Genomic DNA, 25,462 nt, shown 5'->3' with positions numbered 1-25,462 from the left:
CACCGATACAATTCTTTCTCCAGTATTTTTCCTACAAAATCATGTCTCAGTATCCGTAACTGCTAAAGACAACGTCTCTAGTTGAGAAAAGGAGTAACAGGAAGAGAAGGATTATTCATCTACCCTACAATTTTTACCCTTCATCTTGTAAGACTTTGCGGAATAATTCTTTTTTCCGTCTACTGGAAAAAATTTATGCGTTATATTGACTCTACGGAAATCAAGACTGAGTTGTAAAGTGTTTGATTAGAATAAAGATGCATATATTTTTCACGTGTTTTACCATCATAAACCCGAATATCAAATCACATTAGTCGTCTTCGGCAACATTGAAATACATCTACATCTATACTCTGCAAACCACCATGAAGTATATGATAAAGAGTATGTGCCATTCTACCGATTATTAGGGTTTCCACCTGTTCCATTTTTGTATGGAGCGCGGGAAGAATGATTTTTTGAATGTCTCTGTGCGTGCGGTAATTATTCTAATCTTATCCCCTCGATCCCTATATGAACGATACAAACGGCTTTTGGTGTATTCGTAGAGTTATCATTTAAAGCCGGTTCATGAAACTTGTTAGCAGTCTTTCGCGGAATAGCATACACCCATCTTCAAGAGTCTGCTAGTTCACTTTCTTCAGTATCTCTGAGACACTTTGTAACAAGTCCGATTTTATTTATCCCGCTCGATCGGGATCTGAATAGCAGCCCAAATAAATATTAATTAATGTGACCGTGTACCTAATGGGGCTGGCAATCGGAATGGACTGCTGCGGAGTTGTTACATTCCATTTTGTCCTTCTCCAATGCTGTAATAATGAAATGTCTGGTGACAAGAAGAACGCCAACACAGCCTCATTAATCAAAAACCTATTTTCGTCTCTAAAACACAAGAAAAAGGAGACAGCCACTGCCTTCGTCATACATATTTAATTACGGCTAATCTTATTCATAATCGTCACACGCTGAATACAATCACTGCAATCCAACACTGCAATCCAAATGATGCCGGGGTAGTAGACGCGAAACCACAAATATCGGCACAGAAATATCACTTGTCACTCTCGTAATTGTACTTCTTCACTTTCCCGTATTATTCTAACACAAAGGGGTTAAACCGCGGCGATGGCCACTCCCTTTGTTGGTAAGCCTAGCATACATCAACAGGCCTCCTCGCCTCTCGGCCCGCAACCTGGGAACTGACTTCAACGCTACACTCGCCCTCGCAACACGACACTATCGATTGTTTGCCCTATCAACCTGTGCCGAGTGCAAAGTTATAGTAAGGGCCTATGGACCCCTTACATCCCCGCCTTCGAAAACTTCTTTGGAGCCACTGGCGTAAAAGAATCGGCAAGGGAATTAGACATTGCTACATCTGAACAAAACACATAGTGTAAATAATTAATGAAATTACAATTCACCAAATAATCCCTCGACTCTGGTAGTGGGCTGCCTCTACAATAATATTCTACAAAACGTTATTACACCTCATAAACATGGCATTGTCCAAATTACAATTTTTTATATCAAACAGCAATAGTCCTCTATAGTCCAATATTGAATGAAACACACAACATACAATCTAAAATTATTACTTGAACACCTGACATATGAATTATTATACTACAAATTAGTTGTTACAGGTTTTATACCCATTCTCAGGTAATCGTCGATATGAAATATGAAGTTCTAGTTATAATACATCAGAAAACACAATGCAAATAAACATTCCCCTTTTTCAAATGTCCTTTCAACAACTAAATGTCCTAAATATATCTTAGTAGGTTTATTCGGGTCCTTGTAGCTCTCATTCTTGACTGGACCTCACCTGGAGTGTCATTCAGTTTTCCGGTTCCTCCACCTCTTCCTCTATAATCAGACGAATGATTAAAATGATTCCTTGGGTCATTACTTCCCTCTCTGTTTTGATCATTAGCTTGATTGTGTTCCTGTGTCCGAACAGATTCCAACTGTTACAGTATTTCCATCAAGGCCTCCCTATCTTTAATTAGGCTCCCGGATACAGTTTCTTGCATTTTCTGGCTCATTCTTCCTTTTATCGCAGATATCATTATGTCATCACTCAGGGGTTGTTCCAAGGTCTCGTTCAATTCCCACAAATGTTCGGCAAACTCTTTCGACGTTCCTCTCCATATATTAAGTGACTTGCGGTGTAGTGGGTCCTCAAGTGCTGCACACTGATGACTTTTGGACCAGTATTTCTTCAAGAATTCTCCTTCAAACTGATCATAACTAGTAGTCCCTTCCTTCTTCTTGACTCGCGAATTGAAGGCCTCACCTTCCATTGCAACCCTCTGGTTATCCTCTTCTCGTTGCACGGCTATAGCATTTCTCAGATCGGAAGGCAATTGGTTTTGCCTATCTCCTATCCCCTTAACCGCATCGTTGCATTGTTTCTGCATCTGCGTCACCTCGGTGATCCTTTATCCAAATTCGGCTTTAGTTTCTTCAATATCGTCTTTTGTCTTTTTTGTTAACTCTCCTTCCATCTTCTCTACGTCTCCCTGGACTCGGTCTATATTCTTCTGTAGCTTACTCTCTCTCTCGTCGACGTTCATCTTCAGTCGTTCTGGAAACTCCTGCATTTCTTTCTTCAGATTACTTTCCATCTTCGTGTACGATGTTTTGATCTCTTGTACACCTTTCTCTAATGATGCGTTAATTTCTTGTAAACCTTTCTTAAATGATTCTCTAGTTTTTTGGAAATCTTCCTTTAATGATTCTCTGAATTCTCGTAAACCTTCCTTTAATGATTTTCGTAAATCTTCCTTTATTGATTTGTGGAATATTTCTTGCCTTTCTCTAGCTTCTTTAAGCAAGACTGCCAACATCGACCATAAATCTGCATCCTCTGAAACTGACTTATTTCTTGTCGTTTGTCCCGGTGTCTCGGGATAACTAGTTGAATGTGCTAATGGGCTTTCTAATGACACTCCATAATCACTGATTCCCAAATCATCTCTGTCTTCCTGTCCTATCCCTTTCCTTTCAACTACTGCCTCACAAACCTGCTTATCTTCAGTAGACATGTTTGGTTTATTTTTAATCCACAGGCAAGTAATATAAAATAACCTCTAGTAACCCAAAACACTCCTAATTACCATGAAACTAATCAAACAGTACCTGCAGTATTTTCAGTCAATCCCAAAATTGATACAATATGTATGAATACCGAACATAACAACTCTCAAAACCTAATCACTTCAAATATCAATTCTCACATACACAGCTTATGTAAAATGTTTTAAATAAGATAAATCACACCATTCATAAAATTTATAAAAGTAAAATCCCCAAAAACAATGAGCACATCTGTATAATCACCATTTAGACGGCGCAGTATGCATAAATAAGTATGCTATATTTCAGAGTATGTTTCGCAAACTTTTCGGAAATTACTGTAATTGGGCACTTTTCCTAATGTGAAATTCCGTTTACAATTGTTTATTTACCGCGAAGACTGCACACTACAATTTAATGTTATGTCAACCAGTCGTCTTCACTCACCAACTGACGTTACCACGAGTCGCGATGTGGCGCTGCAGGCGGGCGTAGTTTGTAGTTCGGCCGCTAGATGCCGGGTTGGCGCTCGGTGTCTCGAAGTCGCGCTGAAGACCGTCGGTGTAGTGCGTCTGTGTTTGAACTACTCCTTGCACAGGTAGTTGGGATGATGTGTGAAATCACCTCACAGATCGAAGCTCTTTGACGCAGCTGCTACACGGGTCTGCGTGACGTCACTCAACAATTGCGTCGCCACATGAATTGTCGTCCGCATAACAGTTTATGGGTCCACAAGAAGCTGTCCGATTTTCACTATTCAAAGAGCAATTTCAGTCAGAATATTACCACTAAACACTTCTTTAAAACTTTCGTGACGAATTCTTGGCTCGTTTTGCTATTTTAATGTTCACATGTGTCTTTCTTTAGTGTTCACTTTTCACAGTTTTTCGCGCGGATTTACGCATTTGCACATTACAACACAGTTTATCGACACTATTATTCTTATCTAATATGGCAAGGAAAAAGTTTAGTCACAATCGTAAGATGCTATTACTTCGTATTGTTCAAAATGCATTGTTTCTTCTCGCGATTTTAAAGTTTATGCTCTGTCTCGATCCAACATTGAAAAATATTTTCTCGCGTTAAGCAAGGTAAAATTACCTATTGTTCTTACTATTCGTCCGAAAATTGCACTTGTCCTTTCACGGTAAGCCAAGGGTGAAACAAGTCCGATTTTATGTATCCTGCTCGATCGGGATCTGAATAGCAGCCCAAATAAATATTAATTAATGTGACCGTGTACCTAATGGGGCTGGCAATCGGAATGGACTGCTGCGGAGTTGTTACATTCCATTTTGTCCTTCTCCAATGCTGTAATAATGAAATGTCTGGTGACAAGAAGAATGCCAACACAGCTTCATTAATCATGATCCTATATTCGTCTCTAAAACACAAGAAAAAGGAGACAGCCACTGCCTTCGTCATACATATTTAATTACGGCTAATCTCAGCACAGGCTTCTTCGTTATTCATAATCGTCACACGCTGAATACAATCACTGCAATCCAACACTGCAATCCAAATGATGCCGGCGCGGTAGACGTGAAACCACAAATATCAGCACAGAAATATCACTGATCACTCTCGTAATTGTACTTCTTCACTTTCCCGTATTATTCTAACACAAAGGGGTTAAACCGCGGCGATGGCCACTCCCTTTGTCAGTAAGCCTAGCATACATCAACAGGCCTCCTCGCCCCTCGGCCCGCAACCTGGGAACTGAATTCAACGCTACACTCGCCCTCGCAACATGACACTATCGATTGTTTGCCCTATCGACCTGTGCCGAGTGCAAAGTTATAGTAAGGGCCTACGGACCCCTTACAACTTCCCCAAGTAGCAAACAAACATGTGACAATTCGTGCTGCCATTCTCCTATAGGTTGAATATCCCCTGTTAGTCCTACCTGGTGCGAATCCCACACACTTGAGCAATATTCTAGAACCGGTTACATGAGTGATTTGTAAGCAATCTCCTTTGTGGACGGATTGCCTTCTCCAGTATTCTACCAATAAACCGAAGTTTACCACCTGCTTTACCCATGACTGAGTCTTTGTGACTATTCCATTTCATAACCCTAAAAAAGTGTTACACCCTGGTATTTGTATGAATTGGCCAGTTCCAACAGTGCGTCATTGATATTCTAGTCAGACGATATTCCTTTTTTTCGTTTTGTGAACTGCACAATTTTACATTTTTCAACATTTAAAGCAAGTTACCAATCTTTGCACCACTTTGAAATCTTATCAAAATGTGACTGAACATTTATACAGCTTCTTTCAAACAATGCTTCATTATATATATCTGACCTATCTGTGAAAAGTATGAAGTTACTATTAACATTGTGTGCAAGGTAATTACTATCCAAAATGAATAGCAAGGATCCCAACACTCTTCCCTGCGGCACAGAGGAAGTAATTTCTACTTCTGGCGATCACTCTCCATCCAAGATAACATGCTGTGTCCTCGAAACCAAAACTTATTTATGAATTTGACGAATAAAAGTAGGTTCAAAAAAGGAGCAAAATTACCGTATGTGAATGTGCTACCAATTTTATTTCGATTTCAACCTCCGATAACAAAGAAGGGAAAAGAAAAGGTCTGCACAGTATATGAACAAGAGACAAAATCACAATGAGTGAATCATAAGCCACTTACATAAAGAAATACCGTTTTTAGTCTTTAAATGCCAAAGTGTATATCCACATTTCCAAAATGACCACAGAAAATGTTTTATAAACAATAGCGAAACACATCTGGTAAAATATATTCTTTAAGTGTTTTCAGTAAGTTTAAGATGTAAAATCCAATAATTATTGTTTATTTTGGAGACTACAGTGCAGGTTCTTCATCTACTAGAAAAAGAAGTGTTTGATAATGATAATGCAAAAGTTCAAGATTGTGACGTGCATAAAAACTGAATAAAGATTTTGATCTTGTTCAGATGCTTTTTCATTGTAGTCATGAAAAGAGACATACTGTAACACAAACCTTGTTTATTGACTTGCTTATCTCATCAGCTGTCTTTGAGAATAGGGAAGCCCTGATTACTTATATCAGCCATTATCGAAGCAGGTCCTAATTTAACAATGAGGCCACGCAGAACAGATTATTGTAAACTGTTATATACATTAAGCAGAGTTTATGTGTGTGTGTATGGCCATGATCTCCCTCCAGACCATTAGATCGATTTCAACCAAAGTTGGTGTAGTAACAGTAGGTGTAATGAGTGTCAGCACTATGGGGTTTATAAACTGCTAGCTCCAATAGAAGCAGAGATATGTACAAAACCGACTTTTCTGTAGCCCCTGGAATATAGGCTACCGTGGAAGACAGGGATGTTGAGTGCGAACAGTATCAGCCTGAAAAATCAACCTGCTTTGCAGGGCAGCCTGCATGTCAAGGGAAAGAAAGGGTTTTCTAAGTCGTGACATGTAGGCCACCCAGAATGATACGTGTGTCGAGGGTACAGTATTGACCCACATTATCTAACTGTATTTGTGAAAATAAACAGGCTGATAAGCATGGCTGAGGACAGATTGAGGTTGATAGAGGAGGGGATGGACAGAACGATGGGAAGGACGAAATGGAGAATGAGGAGGAGAAGGTAGAGATACACAAGGCAGATGGAAGGTGTAAAGGTGTAGTGGACATGTGGAAAAGGAAATGGGGGAGGTAGAAACGGAGAGGGTGGGTAGGATATAATCAAATAGAGGGAGGAGGAAGACATGGTCAGAGAATGGGGTGGAGGAAAGAAGAGATGGAGATAGAGTGGGGAAAGACGAGGTGTGTTCACTAGATGTGTTGAATGCATACGCAGGTAAAGCTATGGGGAAAAGACTAGTTTTTTATACAGGGTGATCAATCATTAACGCAACTGCCTGGCGGGGATTTTTCCCCTGTGGCATCGTCACTGGTGGAGAGTAAATTTCCCCTCTGATGGAAGGCCTTTGTTTGTGTAGTTTGTTGGATGATGTAATACACTGTATTGAGTGAAAATATTTCATGTGGAATGGGGAAATACAAGAAAACTCATGTGTGATTCATGCATGCATACAAAATCAGCACATACAGTAAGGAGACTATTTCGAGAGGAATTTCCCGACATTCAAGCTCCTAACTACTGTACGAGTCAGACTGGTAGATAAATTTTTTAAACAATAAGTGTTCTTGGCAGAAAACATAGACAGATACTGTGTGTACAGTACTCACAGAAGAAATTCTGGATAACATCGGACAAGCTTTAGAAAGGTCTTCTGCAAAACAATTTTGATGCTTATTTCATAAACGGGAATTTCTTATGGGTCTGTTGAAACGGCTACGAAGTTACCAAAGTTACAACCCTAAAAAACAACTACATTGTAATAACTTAAACCAGATGACACTGCAAAAAGATTTGCGGACTTATGAATGGATTTTGAATAGGGTGAATAGTTCAGACATAGACCGTAATCCAGGAATGTAGCTTTCTTTTCGGACTATTCATTGTGCCACCTAAGTGGATAGGTTAATTCACAAATTAACCGTTAATGGAGTTCTGAAAAGCCTAACGTAGTGCTCAAGGCAACCCTGCATGGTCAAAAAATTGGAGTCTAATGCACTATTAGCTATGAGAGAGTGATGAATCCTATTTTTTCCCAGGAAATAATTAACACTGAGAGGTATGTGGTAAACAATTAGCGCATTTTTTTACCAATTAACTGAGAGAGAACGTGCTTTCGTGACCTTACAGCACGACTATGTGGCGGTTCATGCACCCAACTTCTCATTACAGGAAATTTATGACATGTTTCAAAACAGAGTTATCACTAACAAAATATGGCTCCCTCGTTCTCCTGATTTAAACCTCATGATTTATATCTCTGGAGGCAGTTGGGGGGGTGGGGGGGGAGGTAATGCATTACTTTAGATAACTTTAAAATTAACAATCGTCAAGAAGTTGCTGCCATTTCTCGAATCGCTGCAGAGTGTAGTGAGCAATTTCATATGCAAGTGTCACAAATGCTTGAACAACGAAGGGACGCAGGTCCGGCATCTCGTTCCTAATATGCGTGAGTAATTTACTTTTCTTTTTAGGTGTTTACGTAACGAATGTTAGAAGTAACTTAAGTGACAAAGCGTGCTGTATTTATTGTGGACCTCCTGTCAGCCACACTCGCGGACACAGTAGTCGGCCTCGCCTGCCGACCACAGTCAGCGAAAGCGGTGTCGTTAAGGATTGGGCACCGTGTATTTATATTACGTGAAGGTCAGCACTCAACTGTCAATCCACAAAAATGGTTCGATGCAGCTCTCAAAAACTCTGGAGAAAATCGAATCTGAAATTTTTATGAGCATATTTTATATCCTAAACAAAAGGTCATTTTTCGACAGGTTGTGCGGCACTGTGTTGCTGGCCTGTGTTCGATACCTGGCTGTGGCAGATTTTAAAACAAAAGTGCATGTTCCACTCAACATTTCCGTGAAGTGTAAAATGGATAAACACAGATTTTTTTAAAATTTAAACATTTTTATTAACAATCACTGACAAATAAGCAGTAATTAAGAGTTTATGTTTATTATTTTAGCGCCATATGTAACTAGTAATAGGAACACATGAATTTTAATAAAAATGACAATTCCATGTATGTTAATTAACAAACAGGTGAATCATGTAGAACTTGCACCTCAAATAATGCGGAAATTGAGAGTCCTGCTGGCGTGTGGTTTTCACAGAATGGTTTGATCAGGGGCTCGTATTGTTAGCCAATAAGAAGATTGTAAAAATACTTAAAAAGTGTATTTTTTGTGCAAACATAATCTTTTTTAAATGAAACAATGCATATTGACATTAACAAACTAAAAGTAGGATACATTAGTATGTCAGTGGTGTTAGTTGCAGGGTTGTAATGAGGGGCCATTTACAAGAGATATCGTAGTTTGAAAGGTTTCCACACTGATACTTATTTGCGCCACCGCGCAGTTGATAGGTACGATGCTGTTATGCTTGCTTAAAGTGTGGTTGTGTGCTCCTTGAGTGCATTGCGACTTACTGGTCAGTTTGAGAGTGACAGTCCAAGCTCAAATGGCTCCAAGCACTATGGGACTGAACATCTGTCGGTCGTCATCAGTCCCCTAGACTTAGAACTCCTTGAACCTAACCAACCTAAGGACATCACACACATCCATGCACGATGCAGGATTCGAACCTGCGACCATAACAGCAGCTTGGTTCCCGACTGAGGCGCCTAGAGCAGTCCAAGCAAAAGGTTGTGAGTGGACGATGGGATTTACCAATACGGAAAAAGCCGACATGCTCATCGTGTGTGGAGAGTGTAGCACGAATGCAGTTCATTCTTGTACGGTGTTTGCGGCAAGATATCCCAATAGACATCACCCACCTTGGCAGTTATGTGTCAACGTCCTCAACCACATACGTGAAATTGGTAAAGACCTAGACAACGTAACAAGTGACGACAGAAGAGTGGGAAATTAATGTCGTTGCTGATGTTGCAGTTGATTCACGCGTTAGCTCACAAGCAGTCGCACAAGGAAGTGGCATGAGTCAGGCAAGTGTCCTACACATTCTCGATTGACATAGGTTCCATCTCTATCATGTCTCTCCCCGTAAGGATCTGCATGGAAACGATTATGAACTTCTGTATATGGGCATTAAGACAAGACACTTGTGTGTATCACGTATCTTGTTTAGTCATGAAGTCACATTTGCCTATGATTGCCCGGTAAAGTGCCGTAACATGGGCTATTAGTTTGTCGACAATCCACGCTGGCTTCGTCAGGTGGAACGTCAGCGTCCGTGGAGTGTGAACGTGCGTTGTTGAATAGCGAACTATCAGCTCATAGGCTCGTCTTTCACGGAACGCGCACAAGTATCGCATCCTCCTAACAGACAATATTCCACGGATGGCCTGCAGGCTAGGAGAAACCTGTGGTACCAACATGATGACTGTCCAGCCTACAGCGCACGAAGTACTACAGAATGCCTTCACGAATTGTTTCCAAATCGTTGGATTGGACGCAGATGGCCTGTACCTTTGCCGGCCCGTTCCCTGAATTTGACGCCTGTAGACTTTTTTCTGTGGAAAAGCTAAAAGACGATGTCTACAGGACATACCAACTACACGCGATCACTTGTAACGAAGTATTACTGCAGTCTGCTCGGACATCTCCGCTGAAATGCTAGCACGTTGCAGCACTCATTCCATATCTTACTGGAATCGTATATTCCCGCTGCCGGTGGCCAATTTGACACAACCTCTGATAGTCAGTTGTCTCGTTTCTGGCCAGAATCCACGTAACTAGTGTATGCACTTGTGATGTTCTTTAGTGAGTGCTACTACAAGTACTGTATAAGTAACGGTGTGGGAACTTTTCAAAATACGATATCTCGTAAACGACTCGTACTAGAATCCTACAACAAACACCGATGACATCCTGATTTACCCAACTTTTAATTTGTTAATGTCAGTACGCATTATTCCATTTAAAAAGTGCATATCTGCAGAAATATACACTTTCTAAGTATTATTACAATCTGTTTGTTGGCTAACGCTACGATCCTCTGCATACCAACCTATTCTGTGAAAACCGCAATATCTGTGGAGAAAGTTTTAGGTGATTCACCCTGTGTATTTAATGAATTGTAGTATCGTAAGTATTCAAACTGAACGAAAAAAAACGAAAAAAATAATGGCCGAAACAAGACTCAAGCCAGCGATCACCACCCACGAGGGCTACTGCTTTTTTCCCCCCTGTTTATTTGGTGGTTCACGGGAATTCTCGTAGAACATACACCTATGTTGAAAAGTATCCATCGGCTGGGAATCACTCCAGGCCCCCACATCATTGATGACCATCCTAGCACAGTGCTGTGTTGGCTGTCGAAACATTTACCTTTCCTTAGGGTATTATAGACACTGGAAAAACTTCACAGTCGATTTTGACGTTCTCGAGAATTTTTGAAAGTTGCGTCGTTTGCCGTTTGTGGGAAATTGATATTTGAGTTCTGAATTTCACATGCCATGAATACGCTGAAGGGCCAAGGAAAGTGGTACACCAGCCTAATGTCGTGTAGGGCCTCCGCGAGCATGCAGAAGTGCCACAACACGACGTGCCGTGGGCTAGACTAATGTTTGAAGTACTGCTGGATGGAACTGACACCATGAATCCTGCAAGTCTGTCCACAGACCCGTAAGAGTACAAGGGGGTGGAGATCTCTCCTGAACAGCGCGTTGAAAGGCATCCCAGATATATTCAGTAATGAACAAGTCTGAGGAGTTTGGTAGCCAACGGAAGTGTTTAAATTCAGAAGACTGTTCCTGGGGCCACTCTGTAGCAATTCTGACCGAACGATTGGGGTGTCTCATTGTCCTGCTGGAATTTTCCAACTCCGTCGGAATGCACAATGGAGATGACTGGATGCATGTGATCAGAAAGGATGCTTACGTATGTGTCGCCTATCAGAGTCGTATCTAGACGTATCAGGGGTCTCCTATCACCAAATGCACACGACCCACACCATTACAGAGCCTCCACCAGATTGAAGAGTCTCCTGATGATATGCAGGGTTCATGGATTCATCAGGTTGTCTCCAGACCCGTACACGTGCATCCGCACGATACAATGTGAAACGAGACTCGTCCGACAAGGCAACATATTTCCAGTCATCAACAGTCCAATGTCGGTGTTGACGAGCCCAGGTGAAATGTAGAGCTTTGTGTAGTGCAGAAATCAAGGGGACACGAGTGGGTCTTCGGCTCCAAAAGCCCATATCGATGATGTTTCGTTGAATGGTTCGCACACTGACACTTGTTGATGGCCTAGCACTGAAATCTACAGCAATTTGCGGACAGGTTGCAGTTCTGTCACGTTCAACGATTCTCTTCAGTGTCGTTGGTCCTGTTCTCGTAGGATCTTTCTCCGACCGCAGCGATGTCGGAGATTTGATGTTTCACTGGCCTCCTCATATTCACAGTACAGTCGTGAAATGGTCGTACGGGAAAATCCCCGCTTCATCGCTGCCTCGGAGATGCTGTGTCCCATCGCTCGTGCGCCGACTATAACACCACGTTCAAACTCCCTGAAATCTTGATAATCTGTCATTATAGAAGCCGTAAGCGATCTAACAACTGCGCCAGACACTTGTTTTCTTACATAGGCGCTGCCGACCGCAGTGCCGTATTCTGCCCATTTACAAATCTCTGTATCTGAATATGCATATACCAGTTAGTGCGGCGCTTCAACGCTTAAAAAAAAATGTAAAGAAATTGAATTTCCATGTGGTCTCCTTGTAAGCGAAAATGGAAATATCTTTTGTATAAAAGATACGTTGTGTCTTTATTCGAGGGCTATTGTACAGTGGGATCAGGTTATGGATATGAGAAAAAGGTCTGCCGATTCACAATACTTTATTGATGCGATAAAACAGCGTTGGCGTTACAGGGTCGTTCGTCCGGTGGTGGCAGTCAGTCCGGTGCAGTGAGCAGGCCGCCTAGCCGAGCAGGTAGTATGAGTAGGCAGGGTAGTAGTAGCCGTAGTAGAACTGCTCGCTGGGCGCCAGCGACTCGCGGCCGGCCGGCTCGGGGGTGGCAGCGGGCGAGGCCTGCCTCAGGGGCAGCGGAAGCGGCTGGGGGCGAACCGGGGGGGCGGGCACCGCCGCCGACAGCGCCAACACGCCCAGCAGCAGCAGCAGCGGTAACACCTGCGGGCAAGGACCGCGTCACAAACCAACGTCTCACTGTAGGAAGGGGGTACCTTCGAGTTGTAGAAGACGTGAAAATACAGATGTAATGCACTGCCGGACAGAAATTAGTACACTCACGATTTATTGTTGCAACAGTACATACGGAGCTCATGAAATTATTAAATTTACAGCCAGAAGCGTAAGTGATTCTGAGATACCAGGTATCGAACCATGCTGAAACACTCATATTAGCACGTGGTGTAGCCTCCAAGGGCAGCAATGCAGGTGCTGACTCTGGTATCCAGTCGATCGTACAGATGCCGAATACTGTCCTGGGATCTTATGCCATGCCTGCTCAAACTCTTCACGTAGTTCTGTAAGAGTTATCGGTAGTTATCGGTTGACGAGTCACTTCTCCTCCCATCATATCCCTCACGTGCTATGTTGGAGACAAGTCTGGACATCATGCTCGCCAGGGAAGTTCCTGCAAGTCTCGCAGAGCGCAGTGTAAAGGGAGCATTATACTGTTCGAACAACACATCACCTTCATGTTGCAAGAACAGAAAAAGAATGGATCTAACAACAATCTGCACGTACCGAGCGCTGGTTATTGTTCCCTCCAGAACGTCAAAAGTGAACGAGAGTTGCAGTTTGCCGGCCGGGGTGACCGAGCGGTTCTAGGCGCTACAGTCTGGAACTGCGCGACCGCTACAGTCGCAGGTTCGAATCCTGCCTCGGGCACGGATGTGTGTGATGTCCTTAGGTTAGTTAGGTTTAAGTAGTTCTAAGTTCTAGGGGACTGATGACCTCAGATGTTAAGTCCCATAGTGCTCAGAGCCATTTAAACCATTTTTTTTTGAGAGTTGCAGTTTATTGCACCCCAGAGCATAAGTCCTGGGTTGGGGCCAGTGTGTCTTGGAGGAATACACTCTACGAGATGGCAGTTATCTGGCCTGCTTCGTACGCGCAGACGGCTATCAGTTGCGTGCACGCAGAATCTGTTTTCATCTCTGAAGACCACGGCTGGTCATTCCAAGTGATCCTCTGAGGGAACCATACGAGCCGTGCACCTCGATGATGTGTCCATACCGCTAGTCCCTCAACTAACATCCGATTCGCAACAGTTCGAGTTGACACGTCTGGGCCCACAGGCCCTCTTATCTGCGCTGTGATAACTCCACAATCTGTCACTGCTGAGCTTAAAGTAGGCCGATACTGGCGGGCGTCTGTGCTGCGTGTATTCGCACAGCTGACGCAACATCTCCAACCTGTGTAGCAGTTGTCCGAGAGGACATTCCTACCATTCGGAAAGCCACAATTTTGCACCCTCTGAAACTCGTTCAGTTGGTTGTAGGAAGTACGAGTGCGTTTCAGTGTCAAGACTGTCTGTTTCCTTCACATGTCTGCGCCACACAGCTGGTGCTGCGGTAGCTGTTCCACAGCGCCCCTAATTGGTGGACGACGTTGAATCCATTATCAGTACTCCTACTATCCCCCAGGTGGTGTATGCCGCCATCGGATAAAATCGACGTCATCTTTCCAGGTGCACTTCTTTTTTCTTCCAGCAGTGTATGAGGTGAAGAGACATTAAAAAGATTAGGAGAGAAAATACGAGGCGTGTTTTTTAAGTAAGTACCGTTTTGCCACACCGCGACCGCAGCGCTGCGGTCGGCGTTCTGCTCGTGCGCACTGGGTACGTACATCTGTTGTCTACGCACTGACGCCGTAACAGTCTGATTTTTCCTTGTTTACGTTGTGTACTGATTGTTTAAGATGCCTCCGATAATCGTGAGTCCCGCTGACTGTGAAGGACGGGCTGTTATAAGATTTCTTAGTGCTAAAGGACTAAAAGCGATCGATATTCATCGTGAGATCTGTGCAGTTTACGGAGAAAACATTATGAGTGATGGAACGCCAAGAAAGTGGGTGACAGCATTTAAAGATGGCCGCATAAATGTGCATGATAAACAACAGAGTGGGCGTCCTTCGGTCGTTAGTGAAAATTTGGTGCAGGAAGTGGACAATAAGGTGAGAGAAAACAGACGCTTTACGATTTCATCCTTGCGGGATGACTTTCCTAATGTTTCTTGTAGTGTTTTGTATGACATTGGGACCGAGCATTTGAATTACAGAAAATTGTGCGCGCATTGGGTACCGAAAATGCTGACGGATGTGCACAAAACCAAACGTTTAGACAGTGCATTGACTTTCCGTGAGCGGTACCACAACGACAGTGATGATTTCTTAAGCCAAATTGTTACGAGCGATGAAACATGGGTGGCCTACGTCACACCAGAATCAAAGCAACAGTCCATGGAATGGCGGCATTCAGATTCAGCCAGAAAAGTGAAGTTTAAGCAAACAATTTCTGCCCAGCAAATCGTGTGCACAGTTTTTTGGGAATTTCTGCCTCGTAATGAGACAATCAATGCAGCAGCTTACTGTAAGAACTCGCACAATCTGTGCCGTTCAATTCAGAACAAAAGACGTAGCAAGGGCATCGTTTTGCTGCAAGACAATGCCCGTTCGCACGTGGCGAATCAGACCAAAGATCTCATCACATGTTTTCGATGGGAAACTATATCATCCTCCGAAAGCCCCGATCTTGCACCCAGTGACTACCATCTGTTCCTGAACTTGAAGAAACACCTGGGCAGTCAGCGTCTTCAAGACGATGACGAAGTCAAAACAGTGGTGATGCAGTGGTTAACAAGTCAGGCGGCAGACTTCTATGAGGAGGGTATTCAAAAACTGGTACAACGTTATGACAAGTGCATCAATATTGACGGAAATTATGTAGAAAAGTAGATTAAGGTACAGGCTTTCATGTAAAAATAAAATTATTGAGATATCTTAGCATGTCTTTTTTTAATTTCAAAACGGTACTTACTTAAAAAACACGCCTCGTATGTCTCTGAGACTCCTTTAACAAGTGCCGGGAAATGTAAGGTTTAAGGTTTAAGTAGTAAGGTTTATGTAGTCGTGGTGCGGTGCTCGTCAGCGGGCTGTTGGCTGACGTCGTCTCATAGTCTTTCTGCTATTGTGTTCTCCATCTTCGTGTTACGCCAGAACGCCAGGCATTCTCCTATTCCCCCTTCCCTCGATATTTGAAACGACTTATGCGGCCAGATACAGCCGACGTACAGCTCATCTTGGATTCCCAAAAAACGGTCGAAAATAATTACCATAAGTTGTAGATACGAAGAGAACCATGTTTGTAAACTGTCTATGTTGACAGGTACCTAACGCAGTAAATGTTTAGTGCAATCTCGTGTATCCTCAAGGTAGACTAATGAATGTGCAGAGTAAAGTATAGCAGCAGGCATCATCGTAAGTGGAAGGAACTTACCACCGTGAATACTTACAGGAGATATGCTCTTTCACAGTGGGTCGTGCTACGGTAGCTAAGTTGGTAGAGCACATTCCCGCAAAATGCAAAGTTCCCGAGCTCGAGTATCGGTCCGCCACGCAATTTTAATCTGCCAGGAAGTTTCGTTGGAAATACTTTAGATGCTACCTAGAATCGGCTATTCCAGTGTCACTTGGATGCACTAGACTGTATGTATTATTAGACGTTAATGTAGCACAAATTTATACAGTACTTAATTAGAATCGTAACACACGTCGTAATTATGGCGTAGCGATTATCTATCGCTATGGGAATGACGTCAATAGCCACGAGAATGAATGTGGCAGCGTCAGCTGAAATGAGAGGGAAGGTTGTTTTTTTTCAGTAGCACTTGCGTCGGTGGTTGTTGCGGTGAGGGTCATGAAAAACATTTAGCAGACGGAAGATGTGTCTTCAAGACGCCGCTGCATAGCTTTTACCTAGGGCGAAAGTGGCGTCACCATACTTTAGTCGTTCAGTTCATCGACCTCATGTTGTTTATGAACAGAAAGACAATAGAAAAAATAATTCAGGGTGTTTGTTACTTATAAAGCTAAAAGGAAACGACGGCCTCGAACATACATATGAAGCTGTGGATCCGCAACTCTGGAAAATATACGTTTAAAAAATAAGTATATGCAAGGGAAATGTGGATTTTAGAATCTGTGTTATTAGCGGGAGCTCATTTTAATGTCAGTTTAGAAAACAGTAACTAGATCTCAAATCGATATGTCACACTCGTCTGACAGAACATGCTGTAAAGCACTCTGACTGGAGTATCTCACATTTGCGTCTTTTTTTGCAAAATATCGAGTTATTCACATTCATTGGTAATTATTGATCTGTATCTTCCCCACTGTCTCTTTTTCATTAATTAAACTATCAAATAGGCAACGAAACATCTGTAAAGAGTGGAATCCCGACGCCTTCACGGTCCCAGGACAGTAGAGTAGCAGGTGAGTGCAACTTCCTGTCGTATAGTGACAGGCAGAACACTCTCCCATTGCAGCCACAGACGATCCTTTACGACTGACTACTGAAGGTTGCCGCTTTGAACGGTTGCTACAAGCTTAGGTTTTGTGAGCTGCAAGTTGATGGCAACTAACAAAACTTGAGAACCACTGTCATCTGTGTAAGTCAGACCCTACATAAATCTTTTAAAATTAGCTTTCATTTCGTACCCAGGAGACAGAGCGGGCTATTGGAGATACGACCCATCGATGCGTCCTCTTTCTTTCTGCCAAATTCCAGGCGTTTCTTATCGGTCAGATACCAAGCGGTGTGTTGGAGGGGCAGTAGGAGAGAAAATTGCGAATATCTGTCCTCACTTTTTACGCGACTGCACAGGAGTTCCAGAGTGCCGTGCTGTGGCTGCCAGCAGCTCAAATGTCTCTGAGCACTATGGGACTTAATATCTGAGGTCATCAGTCCCCTAGAACTTCGAACTACTTAAACCTAACTAACCTAAGGACATCACACACATCCATGCCCGAGGCAGGATTCGAACCTGCGACCGTAGCCGTCGCGTGGTTCCAGACTGAAGCGCCTAGAACCGCTCGGCCACACCGGCCGGCCTGCCAGCAGCCCGGGACATGCTACGCGATGCGCTGCGCGTCTGTGGGGCCGGCGTGCTCCCCGGCACGTCGTGATGACGTCTGCCGGTGCGGGTTTCTGTCGTCTGGTTGTGTCTGACATCCGGCGGCACCGCTGTGTTATCGCGAACTGTCGTATCGCAAAGCAACGGCGAATCACTACGACAGCTGCGTATATCTCAACATGCTAGAGTTCAAATAATAGTAAGATTAATAAAACTGTGACAGTCAGAGAGAACGGCCCAAATTCAAAATCTTTTAGTTTGTAGCGGACTGCACTCCTGGCATCACTCTCACTACTTCAGTTACCTCTCCTGTTCGGTAAAAACGCGTCTCGGCAGTACAGCTGTCGGTAAGCATACGTGTGACTATTCGATGAACTTCATTTTGTGAGATGTAAAATGGATGGAAAATTATCATCAGGTCCGGTCAATGACTAGGTCATTAGAGTTGGACCACTGGCTCAGCTGCTAGATGGATGAAAAAAGAAATCGTTCTGGGAACCACCCAAGCATTTTCTTTAAGCGATTTAGGGAATCATCGAGAAAGCGTAAATCTCCACTGCCAAATGGGGATTTCAACCATGGGCCAACTCAAAGTAAATCCAGTGTTTTCAAGAAAAGAATTATAGTGCTACAACGATGAAAAATAATATTACGACGATGTCAAACCTTATTTTCATAATATAAAGAAGAATTGACGATATTAAAATGTAATTATAATTTTATTATTTTAATTTTTTAACACAGTGAATCAAAGACTTTCTAGTGCGCGGAATAAACTAGCATTGATAGTACTGTGAAATTATATATGATTGTTAAATGACAACGGATTCTATGTAAGACATTTTGTCTGGGCGGATTTTGTTCTTGTACTGGTCGGTAGAGAAAGAAAGTTTCTTAATCGATGTATGTAATGTGAATGTATAAAGGCTCTAAAAAGGAGAGAGAGAGAGATAATCCTTGCGGACAATCACCATATTGTATAAGAAAAGGTAAATACAAGTTATTCAAAACAAATATCTCTAAAGTGTATCGTCTTGTGATTTCTAAAGACTCAAAATTGCGGTGTTTAATCTAAACCTGTCCTGAATAACAGCGAAGAACATTTATGTCATTATATATTTTCTTCGTTTGACCACGGTTGTGATTCGCATGTTACTTTTTGTTACGCGACATGTTGGGAATATTGTCATTATACGCGCAAAAGTGCACACAGCTTTAATCGAACCTGCATCTTTCGGAAACGATAACTCTTAATCAGTAAAATTACGCTAATACCGTCTAAATCGCAACCGTGATCACAAAAGTGTTTCCTGGACCCGATTCTTATAAATGTGTAGACTTGAAAGCGAACAGCATTGCACCATCGCTGGCTCGCAACAATAGAAAGAAAACAAAACAGGGACCGAGCAACTTTAAATTTGAACGCCGTCAGCTTTACGAAATCTCAACGACGTAAGTTAATTAATTAAATATTAACAGGAAGAGAATTATTAAATTTTAAAGATTAAATCATAGCAAGAATTTAAAGCATTTTAGCATCATTACGTTTCTTTGCATTAGTACTTGAGTATCAGATACCATCATATCTGTTTAAAAGACAGTGCGTAAATAAAATTGCCACCTTTTATAATTATTATTATAGCAATTCAGTTGTCGGAGAAAGTGGTATGTTGAGAGACTCTTGGTTCCAAAATGGCTCAGAGCACTATGGGACTTAACATCTATGGTCATTAGTACCCTAGAACTTAGAACTACTTAAACCTAACTAACCTAAGGACATCACACACATCCATGCCCGAGGCAGGATTCGAACCTGCGACCGTAGCAGTCGCGCGGCTCCGGACTGAGCGCCTAGAACCGCTAGACCACCGCGGCCGGCGGGAGACTCTTCTTGGAACATATACTGTGAGTATTTTGACAACAACACATCCAGTGATACGCAACACCTCTGTTGTAACGTCTGCCACTACAGTTTGATGAGCATTTACGTGACGCTCCTGCGCCTACTAAACGAGCTGTCGAAAAGTGCTGGTCTTCTATGATCTTCTCCATAAACCATACCAGACAAGTAACACTCAATAATCCGACGAATCAGAGCTCGCTAAAGTATTTTGTAGGTGACTCACTTTTCCTTAGCATTTTTACAATGACTATCTGCTTTTCCGACAACCTGTTTGTATGTGATCGTTCCCTCGTCAAACCGTACGATTGATTCTACACCTTTTAATGGTTGTTACATTTGCCAGTGATTCATAACAAGTTATGTGACAGACGAATGATGGATCTTTTGTGTTATTTATGTATGAAACGTTACATGTACTTATGTTGACGGTCAAGTGCGAGCCTCAGACCCAAGTTTCAATAACTTGCAGCTTCTCCAGCATTCCACTCCTGTTTTCCTACACGTACAATCCTTATAGAGAGAAACTCTCTGGCAATCAAAACTATTTGCCGGACCTTTGCCTTTCGCGAACAAGTGTTCTATCGATTGAACTATCCGAGCACAGCTCACAACCCGCCATCATAGGCTTACTGTCTGGAACATACGAGATAAGTTACTCATGGAACAGAAGCGGTGAGGACGAGTAGTGATTCGTTATAGGATAGCTCAGTAAGTAGAGCACTTATCCGCGAAAGCAAAGATCCCGGGTTCGAGTACCGGCGTGTTATTAGGTTTTAGTCTGCCAGGAAGCTTAGTAACAGTCTACATTCCACAGAAAAGTGGAAAGTCATAAATTTCGGGGTTTCTAATGTGGTGAACAGTATTGCACTGAATAAAGTCTTCTCAGGCTTCGAGTCGCGTCATGTACTTGTAAATCCACAAGCTTTCGATTGTGTGCTCCTAGGTATTTGTCAATTGCTATCTGACTGTCGTGTAATCGGTGGCCATGATACGATACCGCCGTAACCCTCAGTGGTACACAACCTCACTGTTGTGACTTGGCAAGACAGCCAAGTCACTATGCGAGGATGCCGAAAGGCACGCGTTAAGCTCACGCAGACTGACGTGAGGTCTGGAACAGTTAAGGGAATTTATAGTAGGAAATAAAGTACGTAGATGATGTAATACTTAACTTTAATCCATAATTGGTGTACATCGCTCTTGACGGTACATTAATAACAATCTCAATATAAACTGGTAATGTCGCCTTGCTAGGTCGTAGCAAATGACGTAGCTGAAGGCTATGCTAACTATCGTCTCGGCAAATGAGAGCGTATTTGTCAGTGTACCATTCCTAGCAACGTCGGCTGTACAACTGGGGCGAGTGCTAGGACGTCTCTCTAGACCTGCCGTGTGGCGGCGCTCGGTCTGCAATCACTGACAGTGGCTACACGCGGGTCCGACGTATACTAATGGACCGCGGCCGATTTTAAGGCTACCACCTAGCAAGTGTGGTGTCTGGCGGTGACACCACACTCACAACAGGCCACAGCAGTCCACCCACCCCACCGCCACCCCACATCGAACCCAGGGTTACTGTGCGGTTCGGTCCCTCTCCCTCTGCCGGGAACGTCACATACCAAACGAGTGTAGCCCCAAATGTTTTCGTGGTATAATAATTATGGTGTACGCCTACGTGGAGACAGTGTTCGCACAGCAATCGCCGACATAGTGTAAGTGAGGCGGAATAAGGGGAACCAGCCCGCATTCGCCGATGTAGACGGAAAACCGCCTTAAAAAGCATCCACCACAGACTGGCCGGCACACCGGACCTCGACACTAACCCACGGGGGGGATTCGTGCCGGGGACCGGCACGCCTTCCCGCTCGGGAAGCAGTGCGTTAGACCGCGCGGCTAGCCGGGCGGGCTTTTATACGTGTACTTGTGCTCAGTCAATCTTCATTTGCCATAAAAGCAACCGCTTACAACGGCCTGTTGCTTTACGGCCTACGATGAACTGTTGCTTGAAGGTAGCAAGTATATTCGCTTATATAATATAGAATCGCAACAGGTTTGGTTTTCTTCCTTCCGCTGAGCAGTATTATTTGATTTTTTTGTTTGTTTCACGATCACTTATCTCAACAGCTGGTATTTCGGCGTTGGTATGATGACTGAAAGCAGGAACCGTATTACGATATTCTCTGCAATGAAATGGTTCTGGAAAACAGAATTAATTATTTCGGCTTTTTCTCCGTCATTTTTCGTGCAGTGATAGAATGATTAGCCAGCGGCAGTATGGACGATTTTGACCCAGCTACTGACTAGACGCAAAACGAAAATATTAGGATTCTTCAGGTCGGTTGGCAAAATCAGAATTCGAGTTACTTCAACGGTTCTAGCATTGCTCTCCTTACACTCATTTTGCCTTCGTTCTGAGGATGATTAGAACAGTATATTAACAACGTTTCATTAAAATTATGGGGAGATCATTTTAGGTGTAACGTCGAAAGTCACCAAATGCACAGCCGTGAAACTAAGTGGAAACGTGAAAGGAAGGTGCTTACGTGCCAAGAAGCGTCAAATGGTGTTCGGAAATACGTTTTGCCATGTACTGAAATGTCGTATGTGTCATTCTGATGTGACAGTGAGGCATGTGTAGACGCATCTGATAAAGGAGTGTCGGACGTAGCTATTGGACCAGAAGATGAGAGCTCTGTACGAGATGACCATCACGGCCATATATGGTCACCAGATCACGGCCCATACAAATGTTTCTACAACTCTGGCTCGGCGCTGGAAGGCTGCCACGTCTGTGGACGTATTAGCATCGACGGTTCGACGCCCTCGGCTGCTGGCTGGACTTTTGGCACACATGACACGCTGTGTCTGGCTGCAGTGGCCAAAGTGAACGCCTTCACTGGCGCATTTTATATCACTTTCAGGGGTACCCTTCTTAATCCAGACCTACAGTTGAGGTCGCATTGCAGTGTGGCGTCAGTCTGTGAATCCGTATTGTTGATCGTCATAGCTGAAAATCGCTTGCAGCACTACTAGAATAAGTAGGAGATCTCGCTTCTTATGTCCATGCCATTTATGGCAAAAAAATGAGCAGCCATTATCAAATAATGATACCACTGCTTTCAATAGCACCATGTTAGCTTGCCTGTTGTATCGGAAATACGTGGAGTATGGTTAGCGGGCAACTGATTCGTCACGGCCTTCCATCTGCCACTGTCGATGCCCCAGCCCAGAACCTACATTTAGGGAGTTTCCACGTCCTATCCGATTCCATGCTCTCATTTAGCATGCGACGTCTCAGACAAGACTACACATTAATCACGATCCAGAGTCCAGATTTTTAAATGCTGAACGTTCTAACCGTGCATCCAGCCATACTTTTCTCCCATCCGCTCTAACGAGACCCAGTATTTTATCAGCGCGGGAACTACAAAGACCTGAATCAGGACACCGATTCCGCGTAAACCACCCGCTGTGAAAACTATGTGCACTTGCAGGTAAGATGACTGATGTGGCTACTATCCCTGATCCGTGTTGTTTGTCGAGTTGCCCAAGCACTGAAATGAAATAAATGGATCGATGCGGATCGCCTACATGCAGATGCTGTAATACGAATTGATATTACCGTATACCATTCAGATATGCTGCTTTTGCCATGCAATGAATATGGCGTACCAACTGAAAATTTGTGTCGGGCCGGGCTTGGAACTCTGGTTTACTGCTTATCGTGGACGGTCGCCTTTACGTTAGTCTACATCAAGACGCCTTGAGGCTCGCAGTTCTCATAGACCGCATGAGAGGATCTTTGGTGGAAGTATTCGTGAAAATCAAAGGTGTAAATATGACTGAGCATGAGTCAGGCCTGGGTGAGTGGCCACATAGCTTAATGGCTAAGGCGATTATTCGCGATAAGCAGGAGTCCCTGTGTAGCGCAATTTTAAATTGTCACGATATTTTTATTACACTGTAGGCAAAAGCCACAGGCAGAAGCCACAATGTCCCGTCCCTCTTCACTCCTACAACAACAGATTTTGGCAGCAGTTTTGACATAAATAGGTGTCGTATGCTGCCCTCTCGATTCTTTGCTATTACAGAAGACTGGTTGATCGATTCGTATCCGACTGATTTTTGACATTGGTGCCACTAGTACGACTACGTGAAAGCCGGAAATCTGAGTCATCAGCAGTGTTATTTCTTCTCTCCATTGCCGCGACCAGAGTACTGGAGAAACGTCTACAGTGAAGCGATATTGGTAACAGTCACTTTGGTCTCATAAGGAAATGCAGGTGAGCAAGTGAGCACGAGCGGTAGTCACAAAATTTTTAGATTTCGCTCACTCCTAATTGCGTATGCTTTGACCATTGAATATGAAAATCTAGGATACTAACCTGCCCTCACACTGAGTACATGAGAAATTTTTGATTGGTTAAGAAAGTAACATTATTCTCCACCAACTCAGTGCATGACCAGCTTCGACAACGTAGATTTAAATAAGCTGATGAGGATTTTTAATAATCATTCTTTCCTGTCATAAAAATATTTCTTGTGTAGAGATGACGATTTTAATAATCGTCATTTCAATATGTCCAAGAATTAAATATTTTTTTATTGAGTGTCAAAAGTAATTGATAATGATTGTTGTTTATCACCTGACGCTTGAAAGCAACAGTTGATAAATTATATGTAGAAAAAAAGGGGAATAGCTGTGTTGTCTTTCACGAATAGACCCCAAACTTTCACTTTTATTAATTCGTGCATCCTAGGTACGTGACAGCGACATTTCTAATGATTTTTGTTACGATCCGCACTTGATATTACCTGCCTTACAGGGCCAGGGTCATATTTATTTAGAATGTCTGCTTGACACCCTGGGCTTGGGAAGACATTTCATATGTCTTGTCCATTTGCGCGCTAAGTGGTAATGTAAGCCTGCACACATTAGTCCACTCGCTGTGCAGATACAAAGGTCGGAGTTACGACATAATACATAACCCACCACAGGCTTGAATTAAAAGTCAATATGGCGTCTCCGTCTCTGTACTGACCAGAGATGGTGAGCATGTGATGTAGGTGACGTTCTTACAGCCCTTTGGTCTACGTTGAAAGGCACGTTGAGAACATCTGTCGAGCTTGATATTGCTCTGCACCTTCTGGAAAACCCCCCAGCACGCCTTTTCCACGCTATGACTCCAGAATCACGCTCAACGTTGACGGTCGAATGCACAGTCCGTCCGACGACGGCTTTACGTTTGTGATCGTTACGGCCAGAACAGTCTCTTGTGTCTCCAAGAAGCAGCTGCTATACTCACGAGAGCCTTCATGACGTCCTGATGAGAATGAGGCAGCGTCTTGATGAGAGCTGAGAGTCTGTACACTGTACCCGCGTCCAGTGCGTGGCTTTATAGGCAGGGGCGGGGTGGCTTCTCCGTGAGGGAGTTCCAGCAGAGCGTAACGGCCGGCCACGTGGCTCCCCGGCACCAGCGTCTCTGGAAACACCGCTGGCACCAGAGTCAAGGCCTCGGCGGAGCGCCCTGCCCGCATGCAGAGTGCATCGCGTGATCCCGCCAGCGGCCTTCACCACAGTAATGGCCGGGGTGACGCTGCTTAGGATGCTTCTGGAGCCTCAGCAATGAACGGCCGCGTAGCGCACCACGCAAGCAGCAGTCGCCTTCTGTAGCTTATCGTTACAGAATTTGGCGTAAAGGAAAAAGTAACAAAATTCGCGTAATCCAAACACCTACCATATCTAGAGTGAAATTTATGGGAGAAATCTCTCAGTCACTTGAAACGAAGCTGGCCGCGGTGGCC

The 25,462-nt window shown here is 43.5% G+C and overlaps 1 long non-coding RNA gene across 1 annotated transcript; it reads right to left on the bottom strand.

Annotated features, from left to right (window-relative positions):
* Positions 1-12,477: 12,477 nt before the first annotated feature.
* LOC124606865 lies at positions 12,478-25,128 on the bottom strand. Its single transcript, XR_006978743.1, has 2 exons — positions 24,964-25,128; positions 12,478-12,787 (listed from the first exon to the last, which is right to left on the bottom strand). It is a non-coding gene; the product is annotated as an uncharacterized LOC124606865 (long non-coding RNA).
* Positions 25,129-25,462: the final 334 nt, after the last annotated feature.

This window comes from Schistocerca americana, chromosome 3 (genome assembly GCF_021461395.2).
Source record: "Schistocerca americana isolate TAMUIC-IGC-003095 chromosome 3, iqSchAmer2.1, whole genome shotgun sequence".
Classification (NCBI taxonomy): Eukaryota; Metazoa; Arthropoda; class Insecta; order Orthoptera; family Acrididae; genus Schistocerca; species Schistocerca americana.
Note: the sequence above shows the minus strand (reverse complement) of the source record. Positions and strands in the feature narration are given on the sequence as shown.